The following is a 16,697-nucleotide window of genomic DNA, read 5'->3' as shown; positions in this document are numbered from 1 at the left end:
GTTTGGAGATTCCTGGGAAAGATGGGAATGGAACCACCATTTGACCCTGCTATTGCCCTTCTCAGACTATTCCCTGAAGACCTTAAAAGAGCATGCTACAGGGATACTGCCACATCGATGTTCATAGCAGCACAATTCACAATAGCTAGACTGTGGAACCAACCCAGATGCCCTTCAATAGATGAATGGATTAAAAAAATGTGGCATCTATACACAATGGAGTACTATGCAGCAATAAAAAATGACAAAATCATAGAATTTGCAGGGAAATGGATGGCACTAGAGCAGATTATGCTTAGTGAAGCTAGCCAATCCCTAAAAAACAAATACCAAATGTCTTCTTTGATATAATGAGAGCAACTATGAACAGAGCAGGGAGGAAGAGCAGGAAGAAAAGATTAACATTAAACAGAGACATGAGATGGGAGGGAAAGGGAGAGAAAAGGGAAATTGCATGGAAATGAAGGGAGACCCTCATTGCTATACAAAATTACATATAAGAGTTTGTGAGGGGAATGGGAAAATAAACAAGGAGAGAAATGAATTACAGTAGATGGGGTAGAGAGAGAAGATGGGAGGGGAGGGGAGGGGGGATAGTAGGGGATAGGAAAGGTATCAGAATACAACAATTACTAATAGGGCATTATGTAAAATTGTGGATGTGTAACCGACGTGATTCTGCAATCTGCATTTGAGGTAAAATTGGGGGTTCATAACCCACTTCAATCTAATGTATGAAATATGATATGTCAAGAGCTTTGTAATGTTGTGAACAACCAATAAAAAAATAAAAAAATAAAAAATAAATATTAAAATTCTCTCTCTCTCTTAAAAAAAAAAAAAAGAAATACATCCCTTTAAACATCAGAATCACATTCTTCACAGACAGGTACTCATCACAAGAAAAGCACAAGGAACCAAGAAACCCCTCAGGAATAGAAAAGTTGTGTCCTCCATCTCTTCCTCACCCAGGGCTTTCAGTCATGGACAGAATGGTGGGCAGAAACCCCAAGTGCTATTTAAGCCCTTGGGTCTCAAACTTGGCTGCACATTCGAATCACCAGTGTGATGTGGAAAATGCAGGTGCCTGGGTTCCAACCCCAGAGATTCTGATTGAATTCCTCTAGAGGACATCTGGATTATTAAACCTCCTCAGAACCACTGATTTAAAGTGTGCTCGGTTCTCCCACTGTATCATTTGAGTTCCTTGAGATAAAAGGCAAAGACTACGTTCGGTTTTGGATTCATGATGACTCTCAGAGGTTCAAACAAAGATATTCTCTACCCTCAGCTAATGACCCCTCCTGGGATTCAAAATGTTTATCCAGGCGGCCCTGGGGTCGGCCATGGCTCCTGATTGCTGGGTACAGTTGCTGGGATGGGGAAGAAGCTCTTCCAGACAGTGGTTCCAGACAGCTTGGCTCTGAAACACAAACAACAGAAAATAGTCACTCTGCCTTCCAACCTGTCCATCACTGGGGAGGTGATGGGGTGGGGATCAGGAGAAAATTTCAAACAAGGGCAACATTTACTAGGCTTTTTCAACCTGTACTAGGATAGTTATTACTGCAAATAGCCATTCTGGCTGCTACAAGTGTGTAATTTCAACATCTGAAGGAACACGTTCTCAGAGCTTCTGGTATCTCATTTTGTTGATGCAATGAGGCAAATTCAGGGACAGGACTTGAGTTGTGTTCTCCCATCCCCCCTCCCCTGCCCAGCTGCTGATGCCGTAGTGATTACCAGGCTCTTCAAAATCAGGCTCCCAGATTGTAATAAGGAGAATCCTTTAGAGATGAAGTTAAAGCTTCGTTCTTCTCTTTCTTGTCATATGTATAACCTAGACACCTTGTCCTTAAAATAGTGATGGTTTCTCTAGGCAGTTTCTCTGGAGCATCTTTGAAACTGTGACTCAAGTAACTCTGACTCCTCAGAGGCAGTGGAGACTGTGTTGGTCAGATTTCCATTACTGTAACAAAATACTTGAGATAATCAGCTTAGAGGAAAGGTTTACTTTGGTTCACAGTTTTGGAGATTTCAGTGCATGTGGGTTGATACCTTTCTCTTGGGCTTATGGTGAGGTAGAAGATCATGGAGAAGCAAAGCTGCTCCCCTCAGAGCTGAAAAAGGAGGAAGGGGCCCATGTCCCAACATTCCTTTCATGGGCATGCTGCTAATGGCCTAAGACCTCCCAAGAGTGCCAAGCTAAGGACCAAGCCTTTAATGCCTGGGGTTTGGGGGGATATTCCAGATACAAACAATAGCAGAGACCCTAGTCAGTTTATCTATGAGTCCATATGGTGGCCTTCTAGCTCAGCAACCAGAACAGAAATGCCACATTCAGAGTGGAGGCCTCCAAGAATAACAGAGACCTTCCCCTGAGCCACGCCATCTACTCTGACTCCTTGAACATCAGGAGGACTTCCACATGAGATCCCTGGGAAAGAAAAGGTACATGCCAGTGTGTTCGTATGTCAGAAGGACACATTAGTATATGTGTATGTAAGAAGTACTATCAGCATGTATGTATATTGGAGGTGCACATCCATTTGCGTGTTTGCATGTAAGATGGGCACAGTAATATGTATGTTTAAAGAGGTACACAGCTGTATGTATGTTTATATGAAAGAGGTATATATCAATATGTATGCTGCTTTAACCTATTACAAAGACAGCTCTTTTGTGGAAAGCCAGGCCCAGTCAACCCACCAGTGGTCCAGAGGCAGCTCAGCCCCAGGCACACAACTGACCAACTTCTGCATTCGCTGTTATTTGGGTTACCCCCACCCTGCTTCAATAGGTAACTCTAAGATGAGTATCTTCTAACCCAAGGGTGAGGGACAGGGATTTTAATTCTTCGTTCTGATTTCCCAGACATCCAATAGCTTTTGTGGATGGCTGTGAACTTCTTGAGACAAAAGCAATTTCATTCATTCACTTAAAAAGAAATTCAATGCAAAATTAGAGAGTACTTGGTGGGGGCCAAGAGAAAGGAAAGATGACACAAAATTGACAAATTTATATAATTTATTTGTTCATTCACATCCAGCATCTGCCAAGTGCTGTGTCCTGGAACTACACACATGTATAACACAAGGCCTCTGGCCTCTGCAAAACTTTGGAGTGGTTGAAGAGGCAGATAGCTGTAACAGTAGGTGTTAACAGCTGTGACAGAGGTGATAAGGCATGGTTATCTAACATTGCCTGAAGATGTCAGGAAAAAGTTTGGAAAGTTGACAGAAATTCATCAGGATAAGAACATTGTAAGTGTAAAGAAGTGTCTTAGTTCCTTTTCTGTTGCTGTAACAGAATGCCCAACTTAAGATAATTTATAAAGGAAAGAGGTTTATTTAAATCACAGATCTGGAAGTCTAAGAGCAAGGCACCAGCATCTGCTTGGCTCCTAATAAGGCCCCATGGTAAAAGAACAAGGGTGCAGATGTAAAGAAAAGCAGTTATGTGGAGGAGAGGGTTAAGGGGTGTCAAACTTCCTTTATAAAAACCTGCTGTGGTGACCAATCCAGTCCCTTGAGAGTAAGTACTCACTTCCTGGAGAAAAACATTAATCTCTTAATATGATAATCACCTCTCAAAGGATCCAAATGAGCTGAGGGTGTGGCCCAGTGGTAGAGTGTTTGCACAAGGCCCTGGATTCACTCCCCAGCCCTGGTGGGGGGAGGGATGGCACTCAACACTTACACTGGGACCAAACCTTAACATGAGTTTTGGCAAGGACAAATCATATTCACACCACAGCAGAAGAGACAGCACCTGCAAAGCTACAGAGCTATGTGAGAAGGAGGCGCCTTCAAGAATCAGATTCCAAAGCCTGGGACCTTACCCTGCAAACTTGGCTACGGTAAATGGTAGAGTGCTTGTGTTCTGCCTGGCCCCGGAGGTGGCCCCTTTCCTGACGTCATCCTATGGAAATTTCTTCTTTGCTGCTCCCTGGGTCTGTGTGCATATGTCAGATAAGCACCGATCCAGGTATGTGGCCTTAAAACTCACATACGTCATCCTCTGTGAGATGCTAAAAATAACTTACCCATCTGCTGCCTGCCGACTCACCTGCCCAGACAGAAGTTAGCCAGGCAGGCCCTGCCAGAAAACAGGAGTCGGCAGGGGTGGACTCCGGCGGCGCTGCAGTTTGACTAAGAATTCACTGGTTTCCAAGTATTGGCCTCAGGGTCCTCCAAGGGAAGAGAGCTAGCACTTATTGAGTGGCTCCTCTACATAAGACCTTGGCTCAGTTGCTTCCTAGAGATTATTGTTACCTCTGTTGAAAGAGGAAACTGAGGCTGTCAAACCTGAACAGTTAGAAGCAGTGAAGTTTATGCTACATTAAGCCACATGGACCCAAACCACACCTATTGATGCACACAACTGTTCTCCCTTCACCTTCTTGCAGATGGCTCACCCTCCTCCTTCCAATCAGGGACTCAGGCTGATCCTTTTAGCACCATTACCCTGTCATCCAAGCTTTGAGGACCCCCTCTTCTGTTGTCCTCTCTCCCTTTCTCTCAACTTCTCCCACAGGGGATTTGCCAGCAACGGAACATGCGGGCTAGTTTCAAGGTAGGTGTTTTCAAACTTTCTAAACATTCTTTGTTTAAAAAAGCAAAAGTTAGTCTGGGGATATAGCTTAGTGGCAGAGTGCTTGCCTAACACATACAAGGCATTGGGTTCAATCCCCAGCACTGAAAAAAAAAAAAAAGACTTATACATGAATGACTCCCTCAAGATGCAGCAAATGTGTGTATTCTCTTCCTAGAGAGGTCCTCATTTGCATGGCATCAGAGAAAATTAATATGTGACAGAAGAAAATAGAATCAGATCTTTACAAGCTTTAAGTGTGAAAACTTTAAATGTAAAATCATGCAAAAATGTCCACATGGACATAGAGTTTGGGGGGGGTCTTCCAACAATAGGGACATGATGCCGTTAGACTTTCTACTTTGACTCCCTTACTTCGATGCCTCTAATGTCCATCCATCTGTTGCCTCCACCTCATCTCAGCGTACCCTTCACCACCTGGTTCTGCAGGGCGCCTGCATGGCCCTCCCCACTTCCAGCCCACCCCTTCTCTCCCAAGCCAAGGCAGTGAAAAGTTCTCCAGAAAACACAGCTTCTAGTCCAGTTTCTCCAGAATCTTCAGTCTGAGAGATGCTACTGTTCCTTTTTTCAGAAGTGATCTTTCCATCTCACTATCCTTCTCCAACTCCCAACTCTTCTCTCTCGTCCTATCCAAGGACACGGGGGTTCAATCTTGCCTTTCACACACAATAGGTAAGAAGTGGAAATAAGACAAGAGTATACGATGCTGCACAGAATGGAGATGGGTAGGGGAAGAGTTCCAGGCTGGGGGACAAGGTGGGGAGGGGCAGGTGTCAACAGGAAGTTGGGAGGATGGCTGTTTCAGAAGCAAGAGCTTAAGATGGGAGTTCAACTTTATTTTCTTCCTAAGCCCCGGGTTTCTTTTCTGTTAAATGGGCATGATAATACCTAGCTGAGAAAAATATCACTTTATATGAAATGCTTTATTTACATGATCTGATATTGTTATTATTTCTTCTTTACTTTTATTTTTGTCAGTGAGTAAAGAAACTGGAGCTTAATGATTAAGTAGCTTGCCCAAAGCCACAGAGTCAGTAAACAGAGGCAGAGCCAGGATTCAAATCCAAATCCGTCAGCCTCCGCCACCCTGCTTTTAGCTACCACGCGACACTGCCTCACACTTGACCTCAGACGTCCCATTTCACAGTGGCACCACATCCTTACCTCAGAAATCACAGCAAGAAGTGAGTTACCATGTTAATCATCTTAATCATCTCCAGGTCAGACATCCCGCCCACCCCACCACCCTTGATTCCTTAATGGATGGGTTGGTCAACCACCTGCCCAGTGAACTGCCACCCTAATATTGCCAGCTATTACCCATCCCTAGAAGGAGGGGTCACAGGCTCCTGGAGAGCAACAGCCCTTTGTTCCCATCAGCTCTGTATCCTCAGCTCCATGAGGCATGTACCAAGCGCCCAGTTAACACCTGCTTTGATGGATGGGGCAAGGGCATCTGGGGCTGCCAAGGTGAGGGCCTGGTAAACAAGGAAGTGAGCCCGTGTCTCACCATCTGATCTATGGGCCTCCCTGCGTCATTGAAGGATCCTGCTCTCTCGAATTGCACAGCAGGCAGACTGAGCCACTGAACACTGTCTGTCTGAGATCCTGCTCCACTCCCTTTGCAGGGACCCCCAGGAGCCCAGCTAGAGGGAGCTCCAGGGAGGAGCAACATGAACCATCCTAAAACATGCCTGTGAATCTTATATTTAGCTTAATCACAAGCTGTACATCTGATAGAAACCGTCTTTCAAAGATATTTATAGTGAATGTAATTATTTTTTTATAATTGATATTGATTTTAATTATGTCAACCATCAAGACATCCTCTCTTCCATGGTGACTCTGTCACATTATTTTCTTTTATATTTATTTATTTATGGTTTTGGTACTGGGAACTGAACCCAAGGGCACTTTGCCACTGACCTACATCCCCAGCCCTTTTTATTTTTTATTTTGAGGCAGGGTCTCACTAAGTTGCTGAAGCTGGCCTCCAAATTGGGATCCTCCTGCCTCAGCTGACCGACTCACTGGGATTACAGCATGTGTCACCACACCTGGCTCATTATTTACTTTCAAATCAGCTACTTAGAAGGCAGTTTATAGATATTTGTTCCTTTCAAAGCCACAAAAAGAAAAAGACACAAGGATATTTGAAAAAATCTGAAATATATTTTTTCTTGTGATTAAAGTGATGTTGTTAAGATTTCGTATGATATAAAAATATAAACACTCACAACTGCTCATAATTCCTTTCACATAGATTACCACTATAATAAGTTGGTTTATAGCCTGCCTAAGTTTTTATGCATATATAAATGTAATTGACGTAAATTTGGCCATCCAAATACATTGCTTTGAGGCCTACTTTTTTTCTTTGACATTCCATCAAAGGACAACTGCCAATAGCCATATATACAGATATGTACCATAATTTTTAATAATTGCTTAGTATTCTATTGAACACTTTAAAAAAATCCATACCATATTAACAGATACTTCAGCTGTTTTCATGTCTTCGCTATCCTAAACAAGACAAAAATGGACATTCTTGTCTGATTATTTCCTTAACATAAACTCCCAGAAGGGGGGAAGCTGGACCAAAGGAGTTTCGTGTTTTACATTTTTATGTCTATTTATGGGTCACCTTCTAGAAAGGAGACCTATTTAGACAATCCTACGTAAAGAAGTATTTCTCCAGTGTGGACCTCCCAGCCCTCCAGAGCTGCCGGTCCTGGCAAATGCTCCCCCAAACTATCTACATGCTTCCCCCCACCCCCGCTCCCCTTCCCTGGAGACAGCACATCTTTTCATGTCCTCTTTGGCCTAACCGCAGCCAAAAGCCAGGCAAAGCCTTGGATTACAATTTTTTAAATTCCAAGGGTCTCCCCTTTCAATTTCCAATAACTTTTTTTTTACTCATATGGTCCAAAAATTTCCTGATTATTTCCAAAATTAAATGATACTTGTAACATCTGAAAATAATTTTAAAATAATTAGGAAAAGGATATGATACACACAGACCAGTATCAATGTGAGAATGACCTGACAAAACAATTGGGAGCAAATTGAATCATTCTCTAAGACCCCAGAGGGTCACTTGATTTTTTTTTTTTTTCTTCTCCTCTTCCAAAAAAAGCTCATTTTCTGAATCCGGCATTCAAGACTTTACATAGACTTGCTCCATCATAAAATTTAAAGCCATCTATTACCTAAATAAACTCCATTTTTTTTTTTTAAAGAGAGAGTGAGAGAGGGGAGGGAGAGAGAGAGAGAATTTTTTTTTAATATTTATTTTTTAGTTTTTGGCAGACACAACATCTTTGTTGGTATGTGGTGCTGAGGATCGAACCCGGGCCGCACGCATGCCAGTCGAGCGCGCTACCGCTTGAGCCACATCCCCAGCCCCTCCATTTTTCTTAAGCAAGACAGAAGTTGTTACCTCACAAATGAATTATGCTTTCCTGCTTCACATCTTTGTAGTTAATAATTTTTTTTTAAAAACGGTTGCCTTTTTAAAAAATATATATTCTTTAGTTGTAGATGGACACAATACCTTTATTTTATTTATTCATTTTTATATGGCACTGAGAATTGAACCCAATGCCTCACACATGCTAGGCAAGTGCTCTACCACTGAGCCACATCCCCAGCCCCAAACTTTTGTCTTTTATTGAGCATCTCTGATATGCCAGGAACCAGGCTAAGTGCTTTATGAGGAATATTTTAAGTAATTCTTACAAAAATCCTATGAGGAAGATACTATAATCTCTCCATTTTAGATATGGAAAAATGAAGCTCAGAAAAGTTCACTTACCCAAAACGGTACAGCTATTAAAAGTTGAAGTTGAGGTCAGTGGCGCTCACCTGTAATACCAGTGGCTTGGGAGGTTGAGGCAAGAGGATTGCGAGTTCAAAGACAGCCTCAACAAAAGTGAGGTGCTAAGCAACTCAGTGAGACTCTGACTCTAAATAAAGTACAAAATAGGGCTGGAGATGTGGCTCAGTGGTCCAGTGCCCCTGAGTTCAATCTTCCGTTACTCCCCGCTCCAAAAAAAAAAAAAAAAAAAGTTGAGTTGCCATTGGTAACTATGTCATCCTAACTCCAGGGCTTCTGTGCTCAATCTAGCTCCCCACAATCCAAATCCTTCTAGATACAGCACAATCCCATCTCTCTGACAGTTCTCCACCTCCACTCAACTGGAAGTTCCCTTTCATCACTGTGAATCTTATGGCTGAGCTCTGAAGAGCTTGGTGTCCTTGTGACCACTTGGCCACCACTTTTTTCAATTGAGTTCCCTCAGTCAGCTTTTCTGAAGAAAAGCACCTTCCATGGGCCAGGTTCTGCCAAGTGACAAACCCATGGCCCCATTCCTTAAGGAGGAGGAACCAACTAGACAGTGAGCTCATTCCAGGTAGGGACATTATGGAGAGCCCTCTGTGTCCTCCACAGCACTGGGAGCCCAGGAGTCCCTGAGCAACTATTTCTGGATTAATTGATGCCTTGGATAGGACACAGCAGAGGGAGAGTTGAGTTTCTCTCCCCAAATCAGCAGAACTGAGTCTTTTCCTTCACCCTATGACCTGCCTATTTTTAAATTCATTCCTTTCTGCTCAGAAGCATTTGTCTTCTCACCAGGAGGCTGATCTCGCCAGGTAATTTATCTCCGGACCTATCTTCTTGGGAGAAGGACAGTGCTACCCAGCAGGTGCCTGATAACAAGCCCATTAAACCTCCATCTCTGCTCTCAGTATGAGCTCCCCTGCATAGCAGTGTTTATCTTCCCTTCCAAGCATCTGGGTGGATGGTCAGGGTCTAACTCTGGATGCAGAAAGCAGGAAAGAAACTGTACCTACACCTCCAGCTCATCAGAACAACAGGAACTGTACACAGCACCCCCCTCCCAACACACACACAAAGGAAAGGGTTGGCATAGAGGTTAAGGCAAAATCAAACTCTGATTATATACCACCATTCTTTCTTCAGCTTGCTCTTCTGTCTCACACACACACACACACACACACACACACACACACCTTGCTCTTCGGAGATGAAAATCCACAAGAGAATACACAGAAGCTGGGAGTGGGGGACTGGGGAAAGCAAAGGAAACTACCTTGTATGTAGGGAGCTGGAATTAGCAGACCCTAATCTCCAAGATGCAATTGGAGAGCACTGGCCAGAACTAACTCCTCTGCCACCTGTCACCGGGGCCTGAAAATTCTTATTTAGAGTTGTTTTCATGATGGCCCAAAGATCCCCCTTTGAGAAGAAAATATTAGGCAGCCAGGCCTGGCTTCGTACCACTTAGAATGCTCTGCTGTCATCATCTTGAAATTCTTAATAATTTTTTAATGAGGAACTGTGCATTTCATTTTCACCGGGCTATACAAATTATATAGCCAGTTCTGCAGGCCACAGAGAGCCAGGTCCCTCACGAACAGGATGAGGACACAGCAGAATCTCAGCCATGGCTGAGTGGGTAAAGGGGACCTAGTGAGGGCTGATAGGGCCATCCTGGGTGCTAGGACTAGCAGCACTGGCCACCCTCAGGCCCATAAGCACAAGAGGCCGTAGCCAGCAGCAGCTCAGGGAACCTGCTGAGGCCAGGCAGACTGTTTCTAGCTACTTCTTTGCCATCCCTTTCCAAGTCACCAAAGGCAAGGGACCACAGAGCTGTGAGCTTCTGGTTCCTACTGAGTCCCAGGGAGAACATGAGAGGAGTCCTCTGTCCCCAACTCTGAGTGCTTCTATCCACCAACTGCACCCTAGGCTCAGCCGCCGGCTACAAATTCTATGGTTGCCAAACCAGAGCAAGGGTGACTCTAAAGAACCTGCTTCTGTTTGCTGGGTGCCTCTAGCCACTAAAAACTGGAACTAGGGGCCCCCAGTCCACCAGAGGGGTCACATGAAAGCAGAGAATTCATCACCAACCTCATTCCCAGCAGATGCCCCTTTCCCTCCTCTGAAAAGTCAGCACTTACACAGAGGTGGCTTGAAGTGCAGCCTTCCTTAAGACAATGGCCATGACTTTCCCCTTCCACATCCCAGTGTCAAGCCCGGGGCCTAGCCCAAAGCAAGCTAGGAAGGAGGGAAGAGAAAGAGAATGAGAGAGAGGGAGGCAGGAAGGAAGGAAAGAAGGTGGGGTGGGAAAGGCATCATGACTATTCAGACCAGCCCTAGGAGACCCTCTTATCTTCTAATATTCTCCAAAGCAGTCTGTCAGATTCCACCATCATTATTTTACTTCTTAAAGGTCTTTTGGACTTGAGAAGCCCTAATGGAGTTCAAACATCCCTGGGAATGGTAATTCTATGATCTTATAGAGGGCGGGAGCTTAGAGCCTGATGAAGGCAGGAGGGAGGCAGGACATGGGCATGGCAGTGATGACAAATGCTGTGTAGGGTGGCCCCTGGACGGGAAGGCACAGCAGCCAGCGTGGGGAGAGCCCTGGGTGGTTGCTGAGGCTGTACCTTGGGGCTAGAGAGCTCATGGAAGCCACTCCAGCAAGCTCTTGCTTGCTGAGTTCAGCTGCTCCTGAGCTCCTTTCTATGCCCTGCTCCCTGCTGTCCTGAGCCCTGGTTCCTCCTTACTTCCTATGCCATCAAAGAGTGTGGCATCCCCTCATGGAAAAGGGGACATGCCAAGTTCCACAGTGGGAGTAAGGATGACGAGGGGTCCTGCTGCAAAGGGTCGGGGTCCTGCCTCCCAGCACCCTGCCAGCACTGATGGCAGCTCCAATGGTACCCTCCGAGCACCTGCTGAGGCTGCACTGAAGCATCTCCTGCCACATCCTACTGCAGAAGTGAGGAGGAGTGGAAGAAGAGTGGCTGGAAGCAGGGGGCTCTCAGATGCTCGCCGGAAATCCAATCCCCATCTGCAGAAAGTGACCTCATTAAGAGGGCCTGCTGGAAAGAGGATTAGGCATCACGGTGAGTTCCCATCATGTGGTTGTTATTATCGGTAGTTTTCATCATAATTCAGAACACATAATTCAAAACTGGTGCCCTCTCCCCCGCTGCAGCTGCCCTGGGATCAGCTGATCAGCAACAGACTCCCCCACATCTACATTCCTTATTTTGAATCTACAGGCAAGTGGATGTGTCAAACCCTCAGGCCTCTATAGTCCTGTGTAAAGTAAGAAGGAGCCCTTGATCCCAGAAGGGAGAGACGGTGGGCTGATGACTAGGGAATGGGTGTGAGAAAGGCAATGTGGGACAGAATGGGGGCAGCCAGAGCTTCTCCATTTTCCTTCAGTACCTACCTCTGTTCCTCTGCCTAGTCCCTAATAGCCTGAAAGTTTCCCTGTATTCTGCTCTGTAGAAAAAAAAAAATCTTGCAAATTGTAGGTATCAAAGTAGCCTGTCTCAATTGCCCCATGATGCTTGGGTAGACTTGGTAGTGAGAATAAAGTGTCCCAGTTCCTCTTTACTCCTGCTGCTGCTACCAGAGGGCTGACCTCCAGGGTGCTCCACAGCCCTCCCCCTCCCACCTCAAGCTGAAAGGAGGGCCACCTGCTTAGCATTGCCCCCTGCAATGACCAGATGTTCCCCTCAGGGCTGGAGAGCCACAGGAAGTAGGCTCCTGAGAAGAAGCCTCCAGTTCACTCACTCATTCGTGTGTCCACTCATTCACTTGGCTGAACATCTGCAGAGCACTTACTGCAGGTCAAGTGCCATGCTGTGACTGGGGACACTGGGGATTTAGGACACTGAGGTAAGAGGCACGTGCTCCTCACTGAGTTGGCAGATAAAGTGCAGACAGGTAGATGCACTCTAAGGGAGGTCTGGGGTCTATGTCCTTGCCCTCAAGGAGTGTCAGTCTCAGAAGCTGACACAGTGAGTTAGGGCTGAGAGAGGGATCAGCACAAAAGTGTCTGCAGAGACAGAAGTGGGCAGCCAACCCTGGGAGCACCTCAGCCTGAACCCAGGCGTCTGCCTGCAGAATTGGGGTGGGGTGGGACAGCTGCCAAGGTAGGAAAAGTGACATAGGCAAAGCCCTAGAAGAGAGACCTAGAAACTTCCAGAAGATCAAGAGACCTACGACAGTGAGAATTCTGGGAGCTGGTCCTCAAACAGGACAGGGGAAATCACCAAAAGATTCTAGGTAGGCCGGGAGTAGCACCCGCTGCGGAGCTCCGGACACGTGCGGAGTGGCCAGCTATGGACTTAAGGCAGATATGACCCCAGGGGTACATGGTCACCAGACACTGGATCTTGCAAGACTGCCATGAGAGCCTCACTTTTGTACCTCCTGTCTCTGAGTCCATTCTTTGGCATTGGGCGGCAGATACTTTAACCTGAATGAGAAATGAGAAACCTGTCTTCATCAGGACCTCAGACATCTGACAGCTTTGTGCACACCAAGACAACAAATTTATGTCCTGTTGCCTTAAGAAGATGAAGTAAAACATTTGAATAGCTTAAAAAAAAAAAAAAAAAAGATTCTAGGTAGAGACCATGGCTGGCCTTAGTGAAGAGGCCTCATTGGAGGGCCCAGTCTTAGTCTATCAAGAGGGGACAGGCAGTCAAGGCAAGGCAGTGGAGACGCAGGATGAGGGCCAGATCAGATGGGACTAAGGACCCGGGTGGTGTGCAAGAAGGACAGTGATGCTCAGCTTCTAACTCCAACAGTAGGAAGGATGGTTGAGCCACTAACAAAGGTAGGAAACACAGAACAAGGAACAGGTTGGTAGGGAATAATAAAAAGTTTAATTTTGAGCCAGGCACTGTGGTACGCATCTGTAATCCCAGCTACTCTGCAAGCTGAGGCAGGAGGATTACAAGTTCTAGGCCAGTCTGGGAAACTCAGTGGGACCCTGTCTGAAAATAAAAATTGAAAAAGACGTGGGGGTGTAGCTCAGTGGTAGAGTGCTTGCCCGGCATACATGGGGCCCTAGGTTCCATCTGCAGTACTATAAAAAATAAAATAAAAAGTCCAATTTTGAACTTGTTGAGTCTGTGGGACAAATAAGAGATGCTAGAAAGTTTTTAAATATTTCTGCCTGGACCTTGGATATGATAGATTTGGGAGACAATGGCAAACTGAAATCATAAATGAGGTCATTCAGTTGATAAATGACAATAGGATGAATCACAGAAAATCACCATTACACAACAGAAGGAGAAAGGAAGAGGAAGCTGAGGAGTTGAAAGAAGTGACTACAGAGGGAGAAGAAAAAAATCAGGGGAGAAAAAAAAAGTGAGTGCATAAGGATTTTTCTACATGTAACAAAAAAAGTCAATTCAAAGTGGCCCAAATAATAAAAGTGATTTTAAAAAACTGGAAACACGGGATCAATTCTGGCTTCAGGTTTGATTTGATTCAGCAGCTCTACCAATGACATCAAAGACCCAGTTTCTTTCTGTCCTTTGGCTCTGCCTTAGGCAGGATTAGCTTTTATTCTAAGGCCTGCTGCCAAAAACTCCCGGGTTTCCTATTTTCCCCTCCAAAATCAGGGGAAAGAGATCATCATACCCAGAGATCTCCCAGAGATAACAAGGAAACTTCTTACCCAGAAACTACCAACAAACATTGGCTTGAATTTAGTCACATTCCACCCTGGAATCAATTTCTATGACTCTCCTTAGTTTATGCCAAAGTTATTTCCTCAAACTTAGAGCATGGGATGAAGTTGATTTTCTACAAAGCACGTAGACCCAGTACATTCCTCAAATAAAAAACAGGGAAGGGCCAGGGATGTAGCTCAGGGGTACAGCACTTGCCTAGCATGATTGAAGCCCTGGGTTTGATCCCTAGTATTGCAAAAACAAAAAGCATGGTACTTGACATATTACTAAAAGATAGAAAGAATGGATATTCAGGAGGCAATCCCAATGCAAATAACACAGATGAAAATTTTCTCTTTTTCTTTTTTGCAGTACTGGAGGTCAAACTCAGGGGACTCTACCACCAAGCTACAATCCCAGCCTTCATTTTTTAATTTTTTTTAAAGATAGGTCTTACTAATTTGCCCAGGCAGACCTTGCTTGAACTTGTGACCCTTCTGTCTCAACCTCCTGAGTTGCCAGTATTACAGGTGTGTGCCATTATACCCAGCCAGAGAAGAGTTTTCAAGAAGGCAGAAATGGTCAACAGCAACAAAAGCTACAGAGAAGTCAAAGGACACTTAAATTGAAGTGTACATTTTAACGTGAGGTGGGATGCAGGACCTAGAGGGATCCATCAGAAAATTATTTCTGGAAATTATAATCCCTAAAGGTGATTGAACCTTGGTTTAGATGGTGTGTGTGTGTGTGTGTGTGCGTGCGTGCGTGCGTGAATACACGTGTGCTAGTACAGACACCCACACCAAGCACCCTGGGAAGGAGGGGTATCACTGGCAGATATCTGGAGGCAGGGCCAAGAACACATTCTGTCAGGAAAATCTGGGATTCAGTATGTGAAGCAGACGTAGCAAGAGACAGGAACTGTGAGGTCTTCAGATGGGCCACCCTGAACCTCTTGGTCATCACCACCAAGGCTAAGGAAAATGCTGGAGAGCAAGCAGAGGCTGGCTCAGCCACAGCGAAGTTAAAAAATCACTCTGGCCTCATTGTGGGGCTGTAGTAAAGGCACAAGAAGAACAATGGGAAGACTAGGGCTGGCATCCCGGGGGCTTCAGCATAGATGGTAGTGGCCAGAGATGCTAAGAAGAAGTTGAAGTGAAAACTAAAAAAGGACAAGACAGCAAAGGTGGGAGTGGGTGATGTAGAGGGTGAGGAGCGAAGGCACTCTGGATGTAAGGGCAGGGCTATACAACCTGAGCAGCAACCAAGAATGAGAACCTTCCAGAACTTTCCTCCCCTCCCCATCCTGTTCATCCACATCAGAGATGCCAGGGATACTGCACGTCCTGCCCCAGTCAGGAGCATTAACCATTAGTTGTAGGAGGAAATTGCATGTACACGAGTGGGAAACACCATGTGGGAGTTGGGGGGCCCTGGCTGCGCAGGTGAAGAGGCAGGAGCTCAAAGAGGAAGGAACTGAAGGGGAGGGATGCGCCCAGTGAAATGGAGATTTGCTTTTCATAAAAATGCAAGTGAAGGAGAATGTGGCCCCGGAGGAGCTAGAGCAGAAGAACAGGACCCTAAGGATCCTAAGTCTTCATTCTGGAGGCAGGTCCCTCAGTGGATGGTAATGTTTCTTCTTGAAGGCGAAGTGTTTGCAGTCCCTGCTCCAAGAACTTGAGCCCCAGGTCCCATTTCTCCCAGACTTTGGCTTGTGTTGAATGGGAGATGCTGCAATCCTTTCTGCGGGAGACCAGACCAAGTTGCACTCTTGGCTACGCTCCTTGGCCCTGGCTCCGGTCTTGGGGAGAAGAGGAGAGGACTGCAGGATTGATGGAGTCGTGGACACACAGGGGACAAGGCAGGAGGAATAAACAGCTCTTCCCAAAGGACCCTGGAAGAAAGGATGGGAAGGGGAGTGCTGGCTAAACAGCTAGTCCTCTACCTCTGCTTTCTCGCTCAGTGTCCTCAGGCCTGAGGTTTGGGCTCTAGTCTGACTCCACGGGAGGGGCAGGGAGGGGAGGTGCTAATGAAGCCCCATAATTCCAAGCTCTGCTCAGATTAAACGCTGGCCACCAATTTGGATGACACAAGCCCCTTGCTGACTGCAGCTGCGCCTGCCTCAGCCCACACAAGCAGAACTACTCCCACTTGTTTCTCCAGGTTGTTCACATTCAGCTCTAAGGTCCAAGGAACAAGACCCAGGGAGCTGGTGTGGATGGATTAGCTGGCCAGCCCCACTGCTCAGCATTGCCTTCTCCTGGCCAACAGAGTCTGCAATAGAGTCTACAAAGAGTCAAACTAGATGTCCTCCTCCATCCCTATTTTCAAAAGATGCTTAAAGAAATCTCTTCTTCAATCTTAAAACCTCTCCACCCAATCACCAGGAAGGCCACAAGGTCAAAAGCTGCCTTTTTGTCATACCCCACCACTGCCCCATCTTCCCTGCTGAGCACCAAGAATAACTTCCTGCTGGGGGTGAGGGTAGGTAAAAAAAGATTTAATTATAGTTTCTGTTTCTAACCTGTTTCCCTACCCCCAGAAGCCTCCATGTTGCCCTGCAGGGCTGCGGT

The sequence above is a fragment of the Spermophilus citellus genome, assembly GCF_964194105.1.
Source record: "Spermophilus citellus genome assembly, chromosome: 16".
Classification (NCBI taxonomy): Eukaryota; Metazoa; Chordata; class Mammalia; order Rodentia; family Sciuridae; genus Spermophilus; species Spermophilus citellus.
This window is presented reverse-complemented; position numbering follows the sequence as displayed.